At 45.1% G+C, this 18,831-nt stretch overlaps 2 long non-coding RNA genes across 4 annotated transcripts in view; one reads left to right on the forward strand and one right to left on the reverse strand.

Annotated features, from left to right (window-relative positions):
• Positions 1–18,831, forward strand: part of LOC135421013 (uncharacterized) — a 400,285-nt gene that overhangs the window by 373,170 nt on the left and 8,284 nt on the right. The window contains exons 10-11 of the long non-coding RNA XR_010433818.1: positions 7,160–9,075; positions 15,756–15,862. This is a non-coding gene — a long non-coding RNA (uncharacterized LOC135421013). The remainder of the gene's footprint in view (positions 1–7,159; positions 9,076–15,755; positions 15,863–18,831) is intronic.
• On the reverse strand, positions 522–7,641 carry LOC135421015 (uncharacterized). Of its 3 annotated transcripts, none has more exons than XR_010433823.1 (3): positions 7,554–7,641; positions 6,960–7,405; positions 522–6,175 (listed from the first exon to the last, which is right to left on the reverse strand). It is a non-coding gene; the product is annotated as an uncharacterized LOC135421015 (long non-coding RNA). The 3 variants fall into 3 exon arrangements; XR_010433822.1 differs by having other exon boundaries at positions 522–1,875; positions 4,665–7,405; XR_010433821.1 differs by having other exon boundaries at positions 522–7,405.

Below are 18,831 nucleotides of genomic sequence, written 5' to 3' on the forward strand. Positions count from 1 at the left end.
GTATTTTACTTACTTTGTATTTTTCTCAAAAAAAAAGAAAAAAATAGATTTTATTGGACAGGGGTTCACACATAGCTGCATAATGTTTGTCTTATGGATTTTGTATTAAACCACTCTAACACTTTTGTAGACCTGAGGAACTCGGCAAATACTGTGAGGGAAATGCCTTGAGCTTCATCTCATTGCTTTGAACTGAGCACCGTGAACTTTGCCTGGTTACTGAGCTGACACGTGAACAACTCATTTGCAATTCAGAGAGAGAGAGAGAGAGAGAGAAGAAGGACCTGATCCTCCTCTTACCAAAACCGAAGGAAATCCTGCTGCTGACTGCAGCAAAACCAGCAGCAAAATCGTAATGACTATTTAAGATGATATTTCACAAGTACAGTAATGTGACAATCATGATGAAGTGGTGGTTTTTCCAGAGGCACTATCTGAATTAATAGGGCCTTTCCAACTAGCTCTCCTTGAAATGGGTTGTAAGAGGTAAAACAAATTAAAAAAAAAAAAAGTCTCTAGGATACTTTCCCCGTCATCGGGATTTTTATTCATTTAATAAATAGCTGTGATACTTATAAGTCCTTCCTTTTTTTTCATCATTGTCATCTTCTCCTTCTTTATTGTAGCATGAGTAATCTAATTTTTCTGCATAGCATGTTGCAGTTTGATAGACAGGTCTCTGAGGGAAGCCTTATGTGTCAGCATCAGTGAAAATGACTTCTGAGGTTGGCTCACACCCCCACGCGAGCGTGGAATCCAAATCACCCCAGAGTTACGCAGCCGCCTGCCCCACGCCTCGCTGCTGGATAATGTATTCACTTGCCTCTGGCAAAAAAAAAAGTGAGATCCTCCATTGCATACTGATGTCATGAGGAAGGAGCCATAATTGGGGCTGGTCACGTGTGACAGTCACTGAAAGCTGCTTTTTGCCATCGCTGTAGATAAAGTTCACGTCTCTTGATCCGTACCTATAGACATCATGTACTCCGAGGACAAGGGAGGTTTGGAGAGCCAGAAGTTCAGGCATATATTTCACCAAAAAAGGGAAATGCAAATAGGCTGCAGGCGCCCAGGTCTGTCTTTTTATCAGAAATCCACTGTAGTGGCAGGAGATTTTTATTTGGCTCCATCACTACTTCGGTTTATCAGTAATAATTAATGACTTGTGCAATTGCATTTCCCACTTTAATCAAGGACAGATATTTCAAATCCAGAATTACGGCAAGAAAACATCCACAAATGGGCTGCTCTTTCTTTTTTCCTTTTCACAGGCAGATGCAGAGAGAGAGAGACTTTTTGCTTCAGGTGCATATAAAGCTTTACAGTTTCACTTCCAAAAGGAGTCTTTGAGACTGAGCTTCCAAGTTGCATGGCTCATTCCCTCCTCCCAGCAATATACACCTTAAATAATTTGGGTACCAACTATTTGAAATCCTCATGTGAAGTCCACTGAAAGGACAGAAAATTTCCAGTGATCCATCTGTTTCCAATTATGCCTCTAACAACACTCCAGCCCTTTCTTCCTGCTCGTAATAGCTGGAGAAGTCATTAGATCTGCTGGGGCTCTGGATGGTCTGCCACTGATTTCTGTGGACTCGGATCAATGCTCTTTGACTCAGTTTCCCTGTCTGTAAACAAGACCTTTAGTAAGGGCCAGGTCTCTCCAGGGCATGGAAGAGATGCTGAGCACCTGAGACGAGAGCTGCTACCTGGTTATCCCATAACTGCTGCCAGTGACACCAGAGCTGAACCTGCAGATATGAAATACAGCTGTAAATTCTGATTTCGGTGTCGTCCCACCTTCAGGTAAGGAAATGGAGCTCGTTTTGGGACAAACCCACCACATTCAGTGTTCTTAACCTTCAGTCTGGATAGCTGAGAAGAACAGAAGAATTTTATGCATAACATTTTAACTTGGCTTGATATTCTTCCCAGTAGTATGTAAATAAGCTGCCTGATTCAGAGCACTCTATTCCTGACATATAACCCATTGCTCATTTAGCAGATTTAATTTTACAGGCTTTGTGCATTTTTTATGTGACAATGAAGATGTGAGGAGACATGTCTTTATCACAGAAAGCCAACAGCAGAGACTCTTTTTCACAAGAATCCCTTATTGCTGCTTTTTTAGAGCAGGATGATTCTAGTACAGGGTGAGCCATATGTGACATCGGGCATAGTTTTACTTGCAAACTTTATAACTCTTAATCACTGCTGTATTTCCTGGCACTCTCAAGTAATAATGTCAGTGGATATCAAATCTTAAGTACATAAGACTCAATTATGATCTTGCAGAACACAGAGGCTGCTCAAATCCAGTCCAGACTGTGAACTCACAATCTGCTGTTTACTTAAAGTATATAGAAAGCACTTGACCTCTTCTCAGTGGCATCCATGTGGAAACACTCGACAATAGAGGCCTTCCTTGGTTTTCTTAGGAATCATGTTTCGACATTTTTATCTCCTCTAATTAAGGTCAATGGTCATACACTCCCACTTCTCTCCTCACCCCACTCTTCCAAAATTGCAGGCACTTATCCAGCTCCAGTTACCCTGCATGAAACAAACTGGGCCCAATTTGTGCATATGCAATTTCACGGGGGGGTGAGGGGGAATGAAGAGAGTCACAGAGATTTGAGGCTTTGCTGAACCAAATGCTGTGTCTGAGCTCTTGTGCTCACGTGCTCCTACACCACGAGAAGCAGCGGAGTCTGATAGTCAGCAGCAAACAGGAGGCGGGGGGTAGGATTGCTGCAAATGTAATTCCACTATGAGAATATTTCCTAACCCACAGCACATGTTCCCACCCAGTGGGGAAGGTGTGAGCGAGCTCTGAAGGAGGACGGCGAGAGCGAATCTCATCTCCCTTTGCAACACTGTAAGTGCTAATTGCAGGCGGGGAGGAAGGGTGTAGCTGGTAGACGTCTGGGAGAAAGGCTGGGGAATATGGCACAAAGACTCGTGATGTTGTCGAAGAAACCCAGGAGCGCTTCACATCCCAGCATCCCCGGAAGATTCACTCCGACACTGCTGTGCTCTGACTCAAGCCCTGGCTGCCTCTTCTTGAAAACCCTCATCCTACTCAGCGGGGCACTTCCCAGGAATGCTAATGCCCCAGCCAAGGACACCTCCCAGCCCACCATCAAGGCTGAAAGAACACATCCCACTGAATAAGGGGCATATGGGGACTGGCTTTAACATTATAAAATCCTTTTCAGAGCAGTATGCATCCTGCTTAGTAATTATCTTTTTTCTCCTAAAAAGATTATTTCTTTTCGTTATTATTTATTATTGTGCGTGGTGCTAATAAAATCAAGATTGCAGGTTCAATCCCTGTACAGGCCATTCACTTAAGAGTTGGACTCGATAATCCTTGTGGGTCCCTTCAAACTCAGAATATTCTGTGAAATACAATGCAAGAGCTCTGTGAAATCTATCTGAATTCAGCTTTCAGACACTGTGCAACCAACATGCTAACACACATGGCATATAAGAGAACATGGGTTTAAAAATAAGATACCATATAATATTAAAATAAGCTATGTTAAGTAGGTGCCAGCTATGAATGGTTAACAATGGAAGGAGAGGTTTGTAAAATTGTGCTTTTAGAAGTCACCTTACATATGTAAAAACAAAATTGGGCCACACAGTGCAGACCTTGGTATTATTCAGGCAATGCACCCTTTCCCTTTAGACTGACTTGCTCTCATTTCTCACACAGAGCAGAGTATCATTTCCAGAAAAGAGCCAATGCTCTCCTTTTTTTTTTATATTAAAAAAGAAAAAAAGAGAACAAAACTAACAGAGTTGTGCCCTAAGTGAGATTGTCTTGACCCTTTGCAAAGGCAGGTCTGCAAGCCAGATCCCCAGCGCCTCCGTCAGCACAAGCTTCCAGCATAACTCCTTTGCTCCTGCTGAGCTCAGCCATGGGTGCAGGATCAGGGCACCTGTTTTCTGTAGAGAATAACTACCCCAAAACACGATTTTTTTCCCCTCCTATGCTGTTTTTGTAAGTAGCTGAAAATGTCTGTTTGCTTCTAAGGGCAGCCTAAGCTGTTGTGCAGCACCATGGGTTCCTCACCCCAGTGGCATGGGGAGTGCGTTGGTAGTTTCCAGGCACCGGAGAGACATGTCAGAGCAATCTGACAACCCTGAGAGATGGATTTGTCATGTAAAAGTAGGAAGTTATTAGCTCCCAAAGTGTTCTCCTGGCAGCAGCAGGGCAGCCCGTGCCGCCACGGTGAAGGCAGGTGCTGGGCCAGCACGGCCCTGCAAAGGGGTTTGTGTTGTCACGTATTGGAGAACAGTGTAATAAAAACCAAGGATTTTTATTCTTGAAAGAGCTCAGACACTCATGCCACAAGGAAGATTATGTTTAATTAAATATTGAACCCTTTTATATATCTGTACCCAGCTCTGAATCACACTCCCTTTCCTTACAACCAGAGGACATTCCCACATCTTCAAAGATTTTACAAATAAGGCTGGTTGAGAGTTTCGTTTCCCCTGGAACTAAAATTGAGCTACTTTGGAGCTGGAAAGTAGCAGCCCTTAAAAATCCCTCTATCAGCAGAGAGGCCAGGAAAGAAAAAATATACAGTATCCTGGAAGTGAGCTACAAGGTGACTTTTTAATAGCAGACAAACTATATTATTATTTAGTACCTGTGCTTTGTTTTTATGTTGGAGGGTGGGTTACACCTCTTCCACTGAGTTCTGTAAGGGACTCTTGCACTTCAGTTACTCCTTGTTTGATTCCTGCAACAACTTTCACAATGTTTTTTTGGGGGAAGTTTTCATATTCCTGCCAAAATGTAGTCACTGGGGACTGCTTAGACATCCTCAGACCCCCCTTAGATTTAAGTTCCATCTTTTTTGCAAGTATGCTGTGAGTTTTCTTCCGTGCTGGGATATGTGTTATCTTGCTCAATTGCATTTAATTTGGTATCAATTTGCATATTCTCGTCCTGGGCTGAATCCGTCAAGATTTTCCCATGACACATTTTGCCTCTGCTGTTCCCGTGACACATGTTCCTTCTGCTGTGGCAAGATCTACTCTGTGGATTCATCTTTTCTTTTGAGAAAAGCGTGCCTGTTTTTCCTAAGTTCAGGTTCTCGCCGTTAGGATTTTTCTGAGCCTTCACAAATCTGCAGTGATGTCAGTTCAGACACGATCTTTCTCAGTTCAGCAGGGATGAAACTCGAAATCCTTTCTCACTTCAGTCCCTCAGCTGGCTTGAGCAAAAGGTTGTGGTTTGTGCCGTGTCATCTGGTTTGCTGTTGGGTGTTTTGGGTTTTAAAGCTGTTTCTATGTCCATAAGGCTAAATTTTAAATACCAGTCAAAGATTGGCCATGTTCTTATAGCACTGGGACTCCTTTTCAAGGAACACCTGTGGGTGAGTCACTTGAGCTGTCTGTGCCTCAGTTCTCCATGTAGAACATGAGAAAATAATATTAATGCCAGTCTAACTTCCTTCAGATACTGCAAGGCTCAGTGCATGACCAGAGGTGATGTTCTCAGGTATTACAGTAATAGGGGTCACAGGAGTTAGATGGAAAAGTAAAGCAGAAGCTAGTTAAGACTTTCTCAGCTGCAAAGGATTAGTGTTCATTTTAAAATCTCTGGCTCTTGACAAATTGGGAGAGTTACTAACGTGCAGCTTAAAAAAAAAAAAAAAAAAAAGCCAAACCAGCTGAAATAAGGGTGTTAGCAAGTCTGGCAGTGCAGCACAGTGCACCTTATCTCTATCCTGGTGGAAAATCAAAGGCACATTTCCAGCTGTGCCCGTGAGCACTATTTGGTCATTGAACAAAGCAACTGGCACCTCGTATCCAACCTACGGAATGATCACAGCCTGCTTCAGGTGCACAAACAAGTGCAGAAATGAGCTCCATGCACAGAACTCATTGTTATTCAATCAAGCCTTTAATTGTAAATGTTTTAAGCAAGGAATTGCTCTGTTTTATGAAAGTGTGCTCAGCATTATTCCGCCGCAGACATCTGTCATTCAGCAGGCGCCACCCAATAAAAGTGCTTAAAATGTTCTGTTCCTCAATTAAAATATAAACCAGAGCTGTTTAAGGGCTTTTACGAGGTGATTTCTATTTACCTGACAGATTTCCACACTGGAGGAGCACAAAGCAGGATTTCAGTTTCTGATCAGAAGCGATGGCTCTGCAAAATAGTAAAGCTTTAATTTTTACATCTTTTTTTTTGTTGTTTTTTAACTTCAGGGATAGTAAGAATCCATGAAGAAGAAAGAAATTCCTATGCCAGAGGAAAACTAGGAAGAATTAGGAAGGGTCATCGCTGATCACACATGCTGTGCTCCCCAAAAGGAGCCAGAATGTTTCATCCCTGGGCTTATATACTGGAGGAACTGGGATCCAGGATGAACCTCTGGAGCCTTTGCCAGCACCTGCTAGCCTCTTCTTCCAAATTTCATCTGGCAAAAGCCAGAGAAAAGGATGCTCTGCTCTGGTCTGAAACAGCCTCTTAAGAGAAATGAGACTATGGTTAGACAAAATCTCCCATTTTGCCCTGATGAAACACCACATGAATGCTCCCATGGTTGTTCCATTGCAGATGGATATCTCAGCTCCCATCCTGCCTTACTATGGCTCTCAACAAAGACCTTTTCTTTCCTCCCTCTACTCAAGCAGGAGTAGAACTTATACTGAAAACAACCATTTTCACAAAAAAAACCCTGAGACCTCTAATCTTTTTTCCAGAGCCTCAGAAATTCACCTTCACTGCCATGGGAGATGCCACTTGTCCATGGCACTGTGGCCACTCCAAGCACACCTACTCAGGGTCATTGAAACCAGAGATTCCACCATTAGAGGTGCCACCTTTTGCAGTGCCACTGCTGCTGCAGCAGTAATGATGAAAGGCTTGCTGTGCACCCATGTGTTGCCTCACCAGGATTTCCCTGTTACTCACCTGCAGCTTTACTTACCTCTATCCTGTCCTTCTCTGGTACATCTCCTTGCAGAACCACATTTGGGAAGCCACTGCCAGCTCATGTGGGAAACTGGCAAGCAGGGAAACGCTGGCCTGATCCATCTTCAGCTTGAAAGCTGCAGAAAAGGCTTTGCTTTGTGTTGTGCTTTGTACAATGTGCTGATCCATGGTCTCCTGTGCTCCATCCTCTGGCAGGTCATCACTTCAGTGCACCCAGGCAGCATCAGGACAGAGAAGGATGGCAGTGTCAGGATGAGAGGGCTGTACCCTTGCAAGACAAAGCTTTCAACACTGAACCTTAAACCCTCTGGTTTTGCCAGGTAACAATAATTTTTGCACCAATTTGCCCCATCCTATATGACCATTAAGCCATTGTGTCATTCTTCATCACACCGGGGTCCCAGCCGGTCTCCGACAGTGCAGGAAAGCCAAGGATGGAACCTGTGGGGACAGAAGGTGGGTGAGTTTGCCCCACTCCCCTCCATAGCTGGGTGCCACCCTGCTCCCTCCTGCAGCTGCCTTTGGGTGTCTGCAGCTCCACAGACCCTCACAGCAAGACAAACTGGGATCCCACACCACACCAACCTACCCCAGGAAACGCAGTCTTCTCCCAGGAGTTTCAGGTATCCAGTGTTCCTCCTGCCATGCCTTGCTGAAGGAACAAAACTGCCTGTGCTGGAGGTAAAAATACTTGCTGATGCTAAACCTCGAGTTGGTGAGTCTCTGCTGAGCTGCATCATCATAGTCTTCTAGGAGAAATGTTAATTCCCTTTTAAAATTAAGGAGAGGAAAAGCAAACAGCAACTAAATCCAAGAACAGGTAGACAACTTAGCTCCGGGATTTTGCACTGCAGGTATCAGGAGGCTTTCTGCCTTGAACCATGCTGCTTGGAAATGCTGGGAAATCTCATGTTAGTCCTTAACTCAGTCTGTTGTGTGTGGTTTTCTCCTCTCCAGCAGCAGCATGAGTTAAGGAGGAGGCATTAGCCCTCGCTGCGATACCCCCACTGTCAGTTCAAGTCAGACTCTTCACGTTATTTATATGTTCCCTTTTGTAAGTGTATCGATTATACAAGTGAGTTCTCAAGTGCTCAGGCACTCGATAGAGCCACACAAAGGAGGAAAATGTCCAGGTTAGCATGGAATTACATGTGTGCTGAGCATGCCAGGGGACAGGAATAAATAATGACATGTACAATTCAAAGCTACATCTTAAGAGCTTTCTGTTTTATTGCAGAGTGATTAAAAATAAAACCTGCATTTCAATTTCCAAAGTCCAGAAACTAAAGTTTGCCAGAGTTATTCTTAGCCATGGCAGAATTGCCATCTTCAGGCCACTTCCGCACACACCAGGTTATTCCACAATAATCCAAAATCCAGCGCAAGCTCCTCCCTCCCCTCTGTTCGTTTTACCCTTTGCATTATGAATGCTGTGGGTAAGGGCTGCCTGTTTCACAGGGGGCTTGGTATCACAGAAAGCTGGTTGTTGATCTCTGGATGCCTGCAGGCCAGCAATCTGTGCTACAAGTTACCCCTCTTAAAAAAAAAAAAAAAATCACCAAAAAAAAAAGACAAGTGGATAAAACTGATACAAGCATCTGTAACAAGCTAATTGGACCCTTGTGGGCAACATAGCAGATACCAAATTAAAACAAACAAAACATCTCATTGTACAACTGTACTTCCAGGACCACTATCACAAAGAGATCCGTCTGGATTTTTATTTTAGTTTTGTTTTGTTTAAAAGGACCTAATTATGGCCAGAGCTGGAGTATCACAAGTCTGTTTTCATCTATAAAGAAAGGATATTTTGCCTCTGAACCTGAGAAATTGTTAGAAGTTGGTAATTAGTATGACTTGTTAATAGAGTTTGGCTGTGATTAAGCTGTGATTGAGTGTGAGTTTGGTTCTTGTCAATGCGAATGCCTGTAAGGTTGAGAGATGTTTAATGAGACACCTGTTGTCAGCAGCACCCGGTGGGCTTTGTTGCGCCTGATTGGAATTTGTACGGCGGAGCAGGAGCCGTCGGAACAGCAGCAGGAACAGCCCCGGCTGGCGGCTCAGCAGCAGCGGGAAAGGGCCTGAGCCAAAAGGAGGGTCAGACCCACCGGGTACATCCATCCAGCTGCCAGGGCTGCCCCTCGGAGGGACCAGGTTTGCTCCCTTTGGCACGGCCAGAGCCACTCCGGGATGCTCCGGGGACGTGCCGTGTCTCACAAGTCGCGGTGTTTGGGGGGATGCATCACCCACACCCCCGGCCTTGCAATTACATCTGACCTGGGGAGCGCAACAGGCAAAAATATTGACATCTGAATTTAGTCAGTAGGGGGTGTTGGCCTGTGCCACTGTGCAATGGTGGGTCCTCTGGAGATGGCAAAAGCAGGTCTAAGGCGCCCTCTGCCCCCCAACATGTCCAGCCTGGCAACAGTCACAGAATCACAGAATGTGCTGAGCTGGAAGGGACCCACAAGGATCATCAAATCCAACTTCTGGCCCTGCACAGGACCATCCCCAAGAGTCACACCATGTACCTGAGAGTATTGCTCTTTAAAATTTGACACTGATGGACAAAGGGGCTGCACAGGCCACCCCTTGCTCATCCTTCCCCTCGGGAATTTTCCTCAAGGAAAAACGTCCCACTGAGTGACTCCGTATCTCCTGGGTTTGGGATAGAGAAAGTTTCCTTCATAGACTGCATTTTTGTTTCAAAAATCAGCATAATTTTCTACATGACTCCACGTAACCACTCCCCACACTGAAATCCAGGCCTGATGATAAATTTGTGTACTTAGATTACATACATAAAATATTATTTCCCCCAAAATATCTATTAAACATTTTCAAGTGGCTTAAAACATACTTAAAACATAACTGGATTTTACATGCAAAAAGCCTAAAAAGCTGGAAGATATTGAGCTGGTCCCTGTCACAGTCTTCACAGTCTTTTAATGTGAAGTGCCTGAGTTGGGAACAAGAACAGAAACATTTCAGCTTGTGGAATGTTCCTCGGGAAGGAGCCATTGGCTTTGTGATGGATCTGAGCAGCCACTGGATGGCATTGCTCTACACAAATGGACCTGTAGAGCAAGTGCTGAGCGAGTGTGGGCTGCTGTGCCAAGGAGATTAATTCAGCCCTGAGAGGCTCAGGCCACCCTGACCTTACCAATTCTTTAAATAATATTCAGAGTTCTCTTGGCTGCCTGGTTGGGAGCTCTGGGCACAGAGTTTGGTCAGAGCGAACAAAGCCGACATCCCGAAGCAAACCTATCACCAGACTGAGTGCATTTGTCTTTCATTTTACGTTAGATCAAATATTCATGCAGTTCTTGATGGGTTTCCTTCTCGTGAGAAGGGAAAAAGAATCATTTTTAACCTATGACTGTATCAAACCACTGCACCCGGGCAGCGAGCAATGACTGAAGCCCCAGTCCTGCAGCTGTGCCGGGCAGACAGCTCAGCTCCCCAGGCTCACGTGGTGACTCAGCTCAGGCTGTTGAGATGAGCAGGTTATTCGTGTGTAGTGTGAAAAGCAAAGCTAAAGAAAAGAGAAAAACAATTGGGTGTCTGGCATGTTCTGCTCTGATGTTCAAGCCCGGGTTATTATCCCGCGTGCGGTGCCACTCCATGTGACAGCAGCCTCTCAGCATGTCTGTTTTCTGCTGCATCACTTATTGATAAGGAATCAGTTGGTGGCAAAATAAGCCATATTTTCCCGGTATCTGAACAGGAACACACTATCTGTGAGGGTCAGCTGACAGTCATAGCCAGCACATGTATCTTCACAGTAGGGTATAACCTCGTGAGGTGAGTGCTTGTACGTGGGCTGGGAGGTAAAGCTGTTCTGGGCACACATTGTCTATTAGTATTGCCCTGGGCTTGACCAGTCTAATAAATTTAATGACCATAGTCAATTAGTAACTCTAGTTACACTGGGATTAAAACCAGGTCATCAGTTCAAGTCCTGCAAAAGCCCTTACACTCCCAGTTCTCAGTTCTGTGGCCAAACCCCTGCACCCAGCTGCCTTTTTAAGTACTGGAGAGGTAGGATGAGTAAATTGCTTTGCAAAATAAATGCTACATTTCTTTTATGACCCCATTTGTCTCCCTTTTCTGGACCTACCTCCTAATCCAAACAACACGAGAACAGTATCCATCTTGATCTGCGCAGCAGTCCACTGGTAAATGCTTTCTGCTGTCAGAAATGCTCAGGCTCAGTGGGAAATTGAGGTTATATCAGCAGTGGGAAGCTCAGGTCCCAGTTCTGGTGGCCACAGCTCTGCTACAGTGGCTCCAAGAGGAGACCAGGACAACTGGTGGTGATTAACTGCTTCATCTCTCCTATTAGGAACCGCTGCTTGAGGTTTCCTGTGTCACTCACGGGGAGATCTCTATGAAGTAACACCAGTGGGCTCAGGGATTTCAATCTCTTTCCACTGACTTTAGAGGAAAAGGCAATTTGTTCCCAACTTCAGCACCTCAGGGCTGTGTTGGAGCCCCGGTGGGATAAATCTGAATATCTGCATTTATTTAACTGTCAGGGAGCATAAAGACCAAAAAGCAGTGTGCTTCCTATTTCTCCTCCACTGCACTCTTTGGAAAAGATCCCCTTGGACCCAGCATTCATGGGATGGCAGAAATCCCGACCGGGGTGCCCACTGCCGTGCTGGCTGTTTTAAGGCAGAGCTGTTTTAAGGCATCAGCTCAGCACACAAATTTGCCCTGGATCTTTCTAGAGTCAAGGCAGCACTCCAGACCTCCCAAAAGTCAAGGTGACCTTGGAAACTGCAGGGCAGTCCAGAATGCTGGCAAACAAAGGGAATTCAGAAAAAAATGAAATTCTAGACTCATTCCAACCCATTACAAAACTCTCAGGAAAAATTAACTGTATCCGCTGACGTGCCTCGTTCTGTTTGGTGGCACAATGTAACGGGGGATCTGTCACTGTCAGTGCTGCTCTTGTCTCGCTGAAAGCCATGGTGCCTTTCACAACCAGGAAATCAAAATTCCAGCCAGCTGTCCCACCTGCTGGAGCAGCTTCTATTCTGGGCTCCCATGTGCCATAGGTATTGTGCTTATTGATTAGCTGGGGCTTATTGTCCCTTGACATTGTTAGGGAATATTCTCCTGGTTATAATCACTAGAACTGATAAAGGCAGAACATTCCAAGCCTGGCTGCAGCAGCCCAGGAGGGGCTGTGCCAGGCTGTGGATACCTCTCCAGATCAGACTGCGATGGGACTGGCACAAAATGAAAAAAAAAAAAAAAAAAAGCTAAAAAATAGGGATTGTTTTGAGAAGTCACCGAAGTCAGAAAAGACTGGGGGCCTCCGTGACTCTGGCTGTCAATAAGGTGTTAGGTAGGGGAAGATTAACACCCTTTAGCAATGACACAGCTGTTCCATTGAAGGTGATAACATGCAATCAGGGGAGGGAAGAGTCTAGCACGGAATAATGAACAGAGCAAGCAAAGATTAGGGAAAGGGAAGGTTTTAGCCCAAGAAGCTGAAAAAGCCTCTTCAAGCTGATTATTTTAGTGGATATAAATAAGTATAAAAAGATCCAGAGCCTCACATTAGGTCTGCACAACGAGCTCAAATATTTACCTCTCTTTTTAAAGTCAGTCTGGCTCCTAGGAAGAAGAAAAATAATGATAATGTAGAGAATAAACTCTCTTATCTGCCTTGGCAGTGAGTGTGCAGATAAACACAAAAATTCCTACCCTAAAGACAGCATGTAGCACTGAATCTCCTCCTCTGAAAACACAGCAAATTGTGATAAGAGTAGGTTTGGGAAGACAATAGGTTTAATAGTGGAAAGAACCTAGTATTTTGTCCACTCTTGTCTTCCATGGAAAGAAATCAGAACAATCAATTTCTCTCTCTACTGCCAATGGCTAAAGGTAGAAATTGGTGTTTTGATACACCTTCAGCTTTTTTGCTGATTTGACTGAGCTTGTCCACTCCAGCAGGAACCCCTAAGTCAGTAAAATGGCACAGATTTCCACAGGGGACTGTCAGCATCAGGATGCTTAATACAGAGTTAAAGGTGATAGTGCTAGATGTGAGGCCAGTTTGCCACCATCATTACCTTTCTGCTCACCCTGTGCACAGACAGCATTTCTTTAGCCATGTGGCCCATTCCACGATAAAATTTTGGCTAGACTTTAGGAAGATGTGGGAGTCTAGCTGAGAGATGGAGGACAAAATAGGATCACCCTTTAAAACTCAGCATAGGCTTAAGCTGATCCTGAACCATATTGTAACGAAAACACAGTCCTCATAGGCAGTGTTGGGGGACTCAGCTAACACCCATGTGCAGAGAGAATCTAAATCCCAAGGTGCTCACTGAGAGACGGAACATTTTAGTTGACCTCTACCAAACCCTTCAGAGCCCTGAATTCCTGCTGGGCAGGAAATGAGAACTGGCTATCTATTTCCTAGAGGAGTCAGGGACCCACTAGTCGTTTCCCACCTCACTCTTCACTCCCCATCCCATTGGTTACACACAATCCATCTCAACAGCAATTATTCTTAGCCCCCACAACCCCAAAGGTGGCAAGTCCTGTTCCCCCCCCCCATCCCCTGTTGGACACTGGCCAGTCACCCACCTCTGGCTGGACCTGCCCCGTGGGGAGCATCCATGTCCCTTTCCACTCTGAACTGCTCTGCAGCCATCCTGCATTTCTAGGAACAGAGTGAGACAGGCCGTGCCACCGGCTCGCAGGGATGTGACAAGAGCTACATCTGTTCGCTCTCCTCGGTGCTCAGGAGCTGTGACATTGCTATGGGTACAGCCTGGAACAGCACAGGCAGGAGCTCCAGGGAAGAGGAGAGGGTCTGGATGGAAACAATAACAACTGCAGGGACACCACCGGCACCAGCGGGAGCAAAAATGTTGCTTTACCACTTCTGAGTGCAGCAGAGCATATGGCCAGTCTGGGACTGTTGTCAGCAGCCCAGAATGGGGTAGCTCTGTTCTGGCAAACACCATTTTTTGTCTTTATGACCAAAGAATAGTTGCATGTTGGAAGCTCTGTAGTTGCTAGGGGAAGAGCCATTAATATGCTGGCGACTGAGAAGTCAGCCAAAGCAAGTGCTGAGATAAAATTACTTTTTCCCACTTCTATTTCACCCCGAGTGTGTCATCCAGTGTGTTTTCTCTGCTCAGGGTACCTCATGCACACTGTGCCATGCTAACTTCTTTGTCATTTCTGATTTTGTTTTTCACCTTTCCCAGCCACGACTCCAAAGAATAACACTAATCTGACAGATTAGAAAGGCTTCTTAGATGATAAATGCCTGCTTACTGGCAGAGTAAGATTTCAGACTGTTTTTCTCCCGTAAAAATACTTTTCTCTAATAGCCTGAAAAGAATAGCAAATAAAATAATAACGATGGTAATGGTGAGATCACGCTGCTAAATCAAAGCATGAGACTGTGAATACATCCACAGGAGGGAGATCCTATGGAATAGTGAATAATTTGGTGATGGGGCTCAAAGGTGTTACGTGGTTCCCAGCACACAAGAAGTTAACAGGCTTCACCCTGCCCAACTCCTGGGGTAACTGTGCATAACCTCATTCCAGAATAGCAATTTTTTTTCCCCTCTGTAGTTTTACTCTGCTGGGACAAGTAGCATGTTCCCAGGTAGGGCTCTCTCTCCCCTTCCACACTTGGAGCCTGTTTCTCCGTACAGATCATTGCAGCCCTCAAATCTTGCCTGCACAAAGTGACAAGTCCAATTCTGGGAAACGTTTATTCCAAACCAGAACAAAGTATTCTTATTCCAAAGTAAATATATCTGTAAATCTCCTGATTTCAGAGTAGAGTTCACAAAGTAATGGAGAGAACACAAGGTGAGCATCCCTGGGCACCCCTCCCTCCCTCTCTCCAGCTCTGTCCCCATCCATAAATAACAGTGCAGCTATACACAGAAGATGAGATTTTTTTTTTTCAAAAGCCCTCAGTTTTAAAGTAACTGTTCCCAATTCCCTCCAGTAATTCCCCAGACATGTCCCCTTTCCCCTGCTACACAGGAGTACAGCTCCAAACCATTCTTGAATGAATCAGCTCTGCTTTGCCTGTTTGCTCTAATCCACACCACTTAACAGCTATTTTCAAAACTGGGAAACAATACAAAGCCACACTTGGTGTGATCATGCAATACCCTGCAAACACAACTATTCATTAAAAAAAAAAAATAGACAGTGCACTATGCCTGCCAGCTCCTGACTCTGCTGTGACACAGGCACTTTTTTTTTTTCCACCAGAGGATTTTTTTTTGCATCATGAGGCGCCGAACAAAAGTCACGAGCAGTTCCTCTGATCAAAAGAAATCTCTGCTCGAGTCTGGGGCTGGTTCACCCCGTCCCTTCATGCCAGACACTGCTCATTTCACTGAACACTCACTCTGCTCCACACTTGGCCCTTGAGAAGTCAGAGCAAATTCAGCACTGTACAGCAATACACTGAGAATAAATGTGTTGTTTCCATCAGTGGAAAAAGAATTTAACTATTCCTGGGACACAGAAAGCTCATATGCAATGCCAGGATCTGTTAATACTTTGCCTATATCATCAATATGGATGTACGTGGCCTTGTCCTGGCACTGGTTAGTTGTAAACAGAAATGGTATTAATTTTTAAAATGCTTTGCTTTTATTTAATAGATCAATTAAAGTCTTAAAAAAATTATAATAAATGAAATAACCAATATGTCCTAAACAGTTTGAAAACCTTCTCAATCTTAAGTGCATTTTCTCTACAGATCTTGTGACTGTTCTTTTCATCACAGGGTCAGAGTAGGATTTCAGGTGCAGAGCTGCATCTCCTGTATCTGCTCCCTGGCACTATCAGCACCTCCAAACACACTGAGTGACTTCAAGTCTGCTCCATATGCAGGTACTGTGCAATAAATAACGAGCCATGTAATTGCAGTTAAAGTACTGAATCAGTCTCTGAAAGTTTGAAGTGTAGGAGGTGAGTTTTGTGAGGACAGAAATAGCATTTGCTGAATGTACTTCAGTCAAACCATGAACTAGAGTGATGCGGGTTGAAAGATCTACAGAAAAATGCATCTCTCTTCTGGATGAGACTTGGCTATTTTTTCCATTGGCTTCCACATTAATTTGGAGCAAAACCGCAAACACCAACCTTTTCCATTAAAGAAAACAAAAATGCGCCTCCCAGGCAGTGGGAACCATGAAATCAGTAGCTGAAATATGAAGCTGTGGCTTCTTTTTAGAAAGCCAAAGAGCAGCTGGGAACCTCAAAGCCCCAGAAGAGCTAGAAATGCTTGACCACCATCCTTACAGCTTGCTGACTTCCAGCGTATGGATGTGGAAGGAAAAAGCCTTGATGTGGCAATCCCTGACGAGTGTGTATCATGTTGTAAGCCCCCAGCTGACCATCTACAGCTCCTGCACAGAAGCCATAAGTCTTGTAAAACCAAATGTCTGCTTGAGCCTTTCCTCTACAGGAAATAAAGAGGCAGCTTGGGATCTAATGCTCCCAGCTCCTGGATTCTCCCTGGCTTGGCAGATGCACTGTAAAGGAAGCAGGAGCCAAGGAGCCCGGTGGCTCCCAGCACCTCCCCAAGCAGCTGTGACAAAATCAGCTAATTGGTAGGAAAAAGTAGATTCTCTTGTAACTTGGGCAGCATCTGACCCATCAGTTTTCTTTAATGGAAAACTGTTCCTTGAGGGAATTGCATCTGCTCCAGTCAGTAGTGTCATGAAAACCACAAGGGTAGCCGTGAGCTTTATATCATGTTTGGGAAAAAAACTCCATGTCCTTCACCAGAGAAGAACTAAATCATTATCCGAATTTCACACGTGGTGAAACTGAGGCATTGAGAGGTGCTCTCCTGACCTCTGCTCTTTTAGCACAGACTGTGCTTCCATGTCACACTGCCCATAGGCAGCCACGGTGGCAAAAGGCCACAGACTAGTCTTTCTCACCTCTGGAATATTTGCGCATCTGGAATTTTGAGCATCACTGCTCAAATATGGCTTCATATTAAAATATTCTGAACTTTGTATTTAAATGAAAGGGCGCTCTTCAAGGTGAGGGAAGAGAGAGACACTGATTCTTTGTCTGGAAAAAACTACAATTGTCTGAAGAAAATAGCCTTCCTCATTGACTCAAATGGAATAATTGGAACGCGGTTAACAGCTATTAGTTTGGTGATGAGAAGGCCCTATTTAGTGAGGCTGAAGGATTAAAGAGGAAACAATCTGAATTCCCTCTCTCACAGCACACCCCCTCCAAAACCTCCTCCTCAGCTCGACCGCTGCCCGGCTGACTTTAAACTGCCAACGCCGACAAAAAGGGGATGTTGCATCTTTTATAAACAGCCTTTTGTTTGCCGCTCTGACACCTGCGAGAAGCAAAATTGTTATTTTCTTGCTGCTTGTTGCTAGTTTGATGCCCGCTCTGGGGCCCTACATCAGAGACACTGCTCAGAACAGGTTGCAGGGGTCCGTTTCCGTGCTGTCTGCCGACGGTGCTGCCTGAAGGAAAACCATGGAAACGGAGTTTGACAGGCTCGCGGGGACCCACGGCTGCCAGAGCCGCTGTCTTTGAGCGCCTGATGAAGACATCACAGAGCAAACACAACATTAAAACGCTGCCGCCTGCTTTGCATCACTTAGAATGCAAATCTCTTTGTTCTGCTCGGCCCTTGCGTTTGGTAGCCGAGGAATCTGTGCCATCAACTAACACGGATTTGACGACCTTTTTTCCTTCCCTGTACAACTCCCCCCCCCCCCCCAAAAAAAAAAAAATAAATCATTTGTTGTGGGAGGGAGCCTTGTGTGGGGATGTACACGTGAAACAGCCCTGGTCTTCTGCAGTTCCTGGGATTTCCATTCGCAAATTAAGTGCCCACACTGCAGAGCAGAGCAGGCTGGGCTGCTTTGTTGCTCCCTGTGCATTATTTGACTTGGATTCATTTACATGGCAACTCACAGGGGTAAATTTTATGTCATCTTTATGTCATGGATTAAAAGGCAAAACTAATCCTTTATTTGAGCAGCAGGTCCCCTCCAACCCTTCAAGCCACACAGATGGAAACAGAGGGGGAAACCCCCAAACCCTGCCACCTCCAGAATTCCAGGTCGATAATTTTTATGCTAAATTTGAAGAACTGTGTGGTTATTAATTCCCTCCTCCCTTTGCAAGCAGCCTATATTTTAGTTGCAATTTCTGACTGGCTCAGTCAAGGTCAAAACTCCTAAACCATCTAGACCTGTGCCTTGGTGCTCAGATGTGCCACTTCTGCAGCCCCTGACAAGCTGTGCTGAACGAGGGGCAGCCAAGAAGATTTTTGTGCTGATTGGAGAAACTCTGGTGAACGTCTGCAGAAGGACAGAGCTGGTGGGGGACAGCAAACAAACTGATCATCCTCTCAGAAGCAGTAATTTATCATTTTGGTCTCCCTGCACTGCCCAACTCACCCATCACTCACACTGGGAGAGGGCGATCGTTGCTCAACTGGCAGCAACACCCAACTGAGGGTTACTGCTCACAACTGGGAAATCATTTAAGCACAATGTATAAATCCCCTCTACCAAGATTCAGTGAAACTTATATGGCTATTTAGGTTAAGACCGTTCTCAAAGACTTTCCTGAAAATACAGCTGGAGGGCTTATCTGAGAAGCTTCTCCAGAAGTTTGGGGAAGTTGGTGCTCAAGGGCCCCAGAAAGGAGCCCGTGACCTGTCCCTGCCTGGGCTGCAGGATTTGGCAGCAGATGAGGCACCTTCATGGCTGTACCTTGGGGTTACACCAAACTGAAGCTACTGCCTCCTGCCCAGATCTCTTCCAGTGAGAACAATCCATAGAAAGGCCACAGGTTTGTCGCCCTTATTT

This window comes from Pseudopipra pipra, chromosome 12 (assembly GCF_036250125.1).
Source record: "Pseudopipra pipra isolate bDixPip1 chromosome 12, bDixPip1.hap1, whole genome shotgun sequence".
Classification (NCBI taxonomy): domain Eukaryota; kingdom Metazoa; phylum Chordata; class Aves; order Passeriformes; family Pipridae; genus Pseudopipra; species Pseudopipra pipra.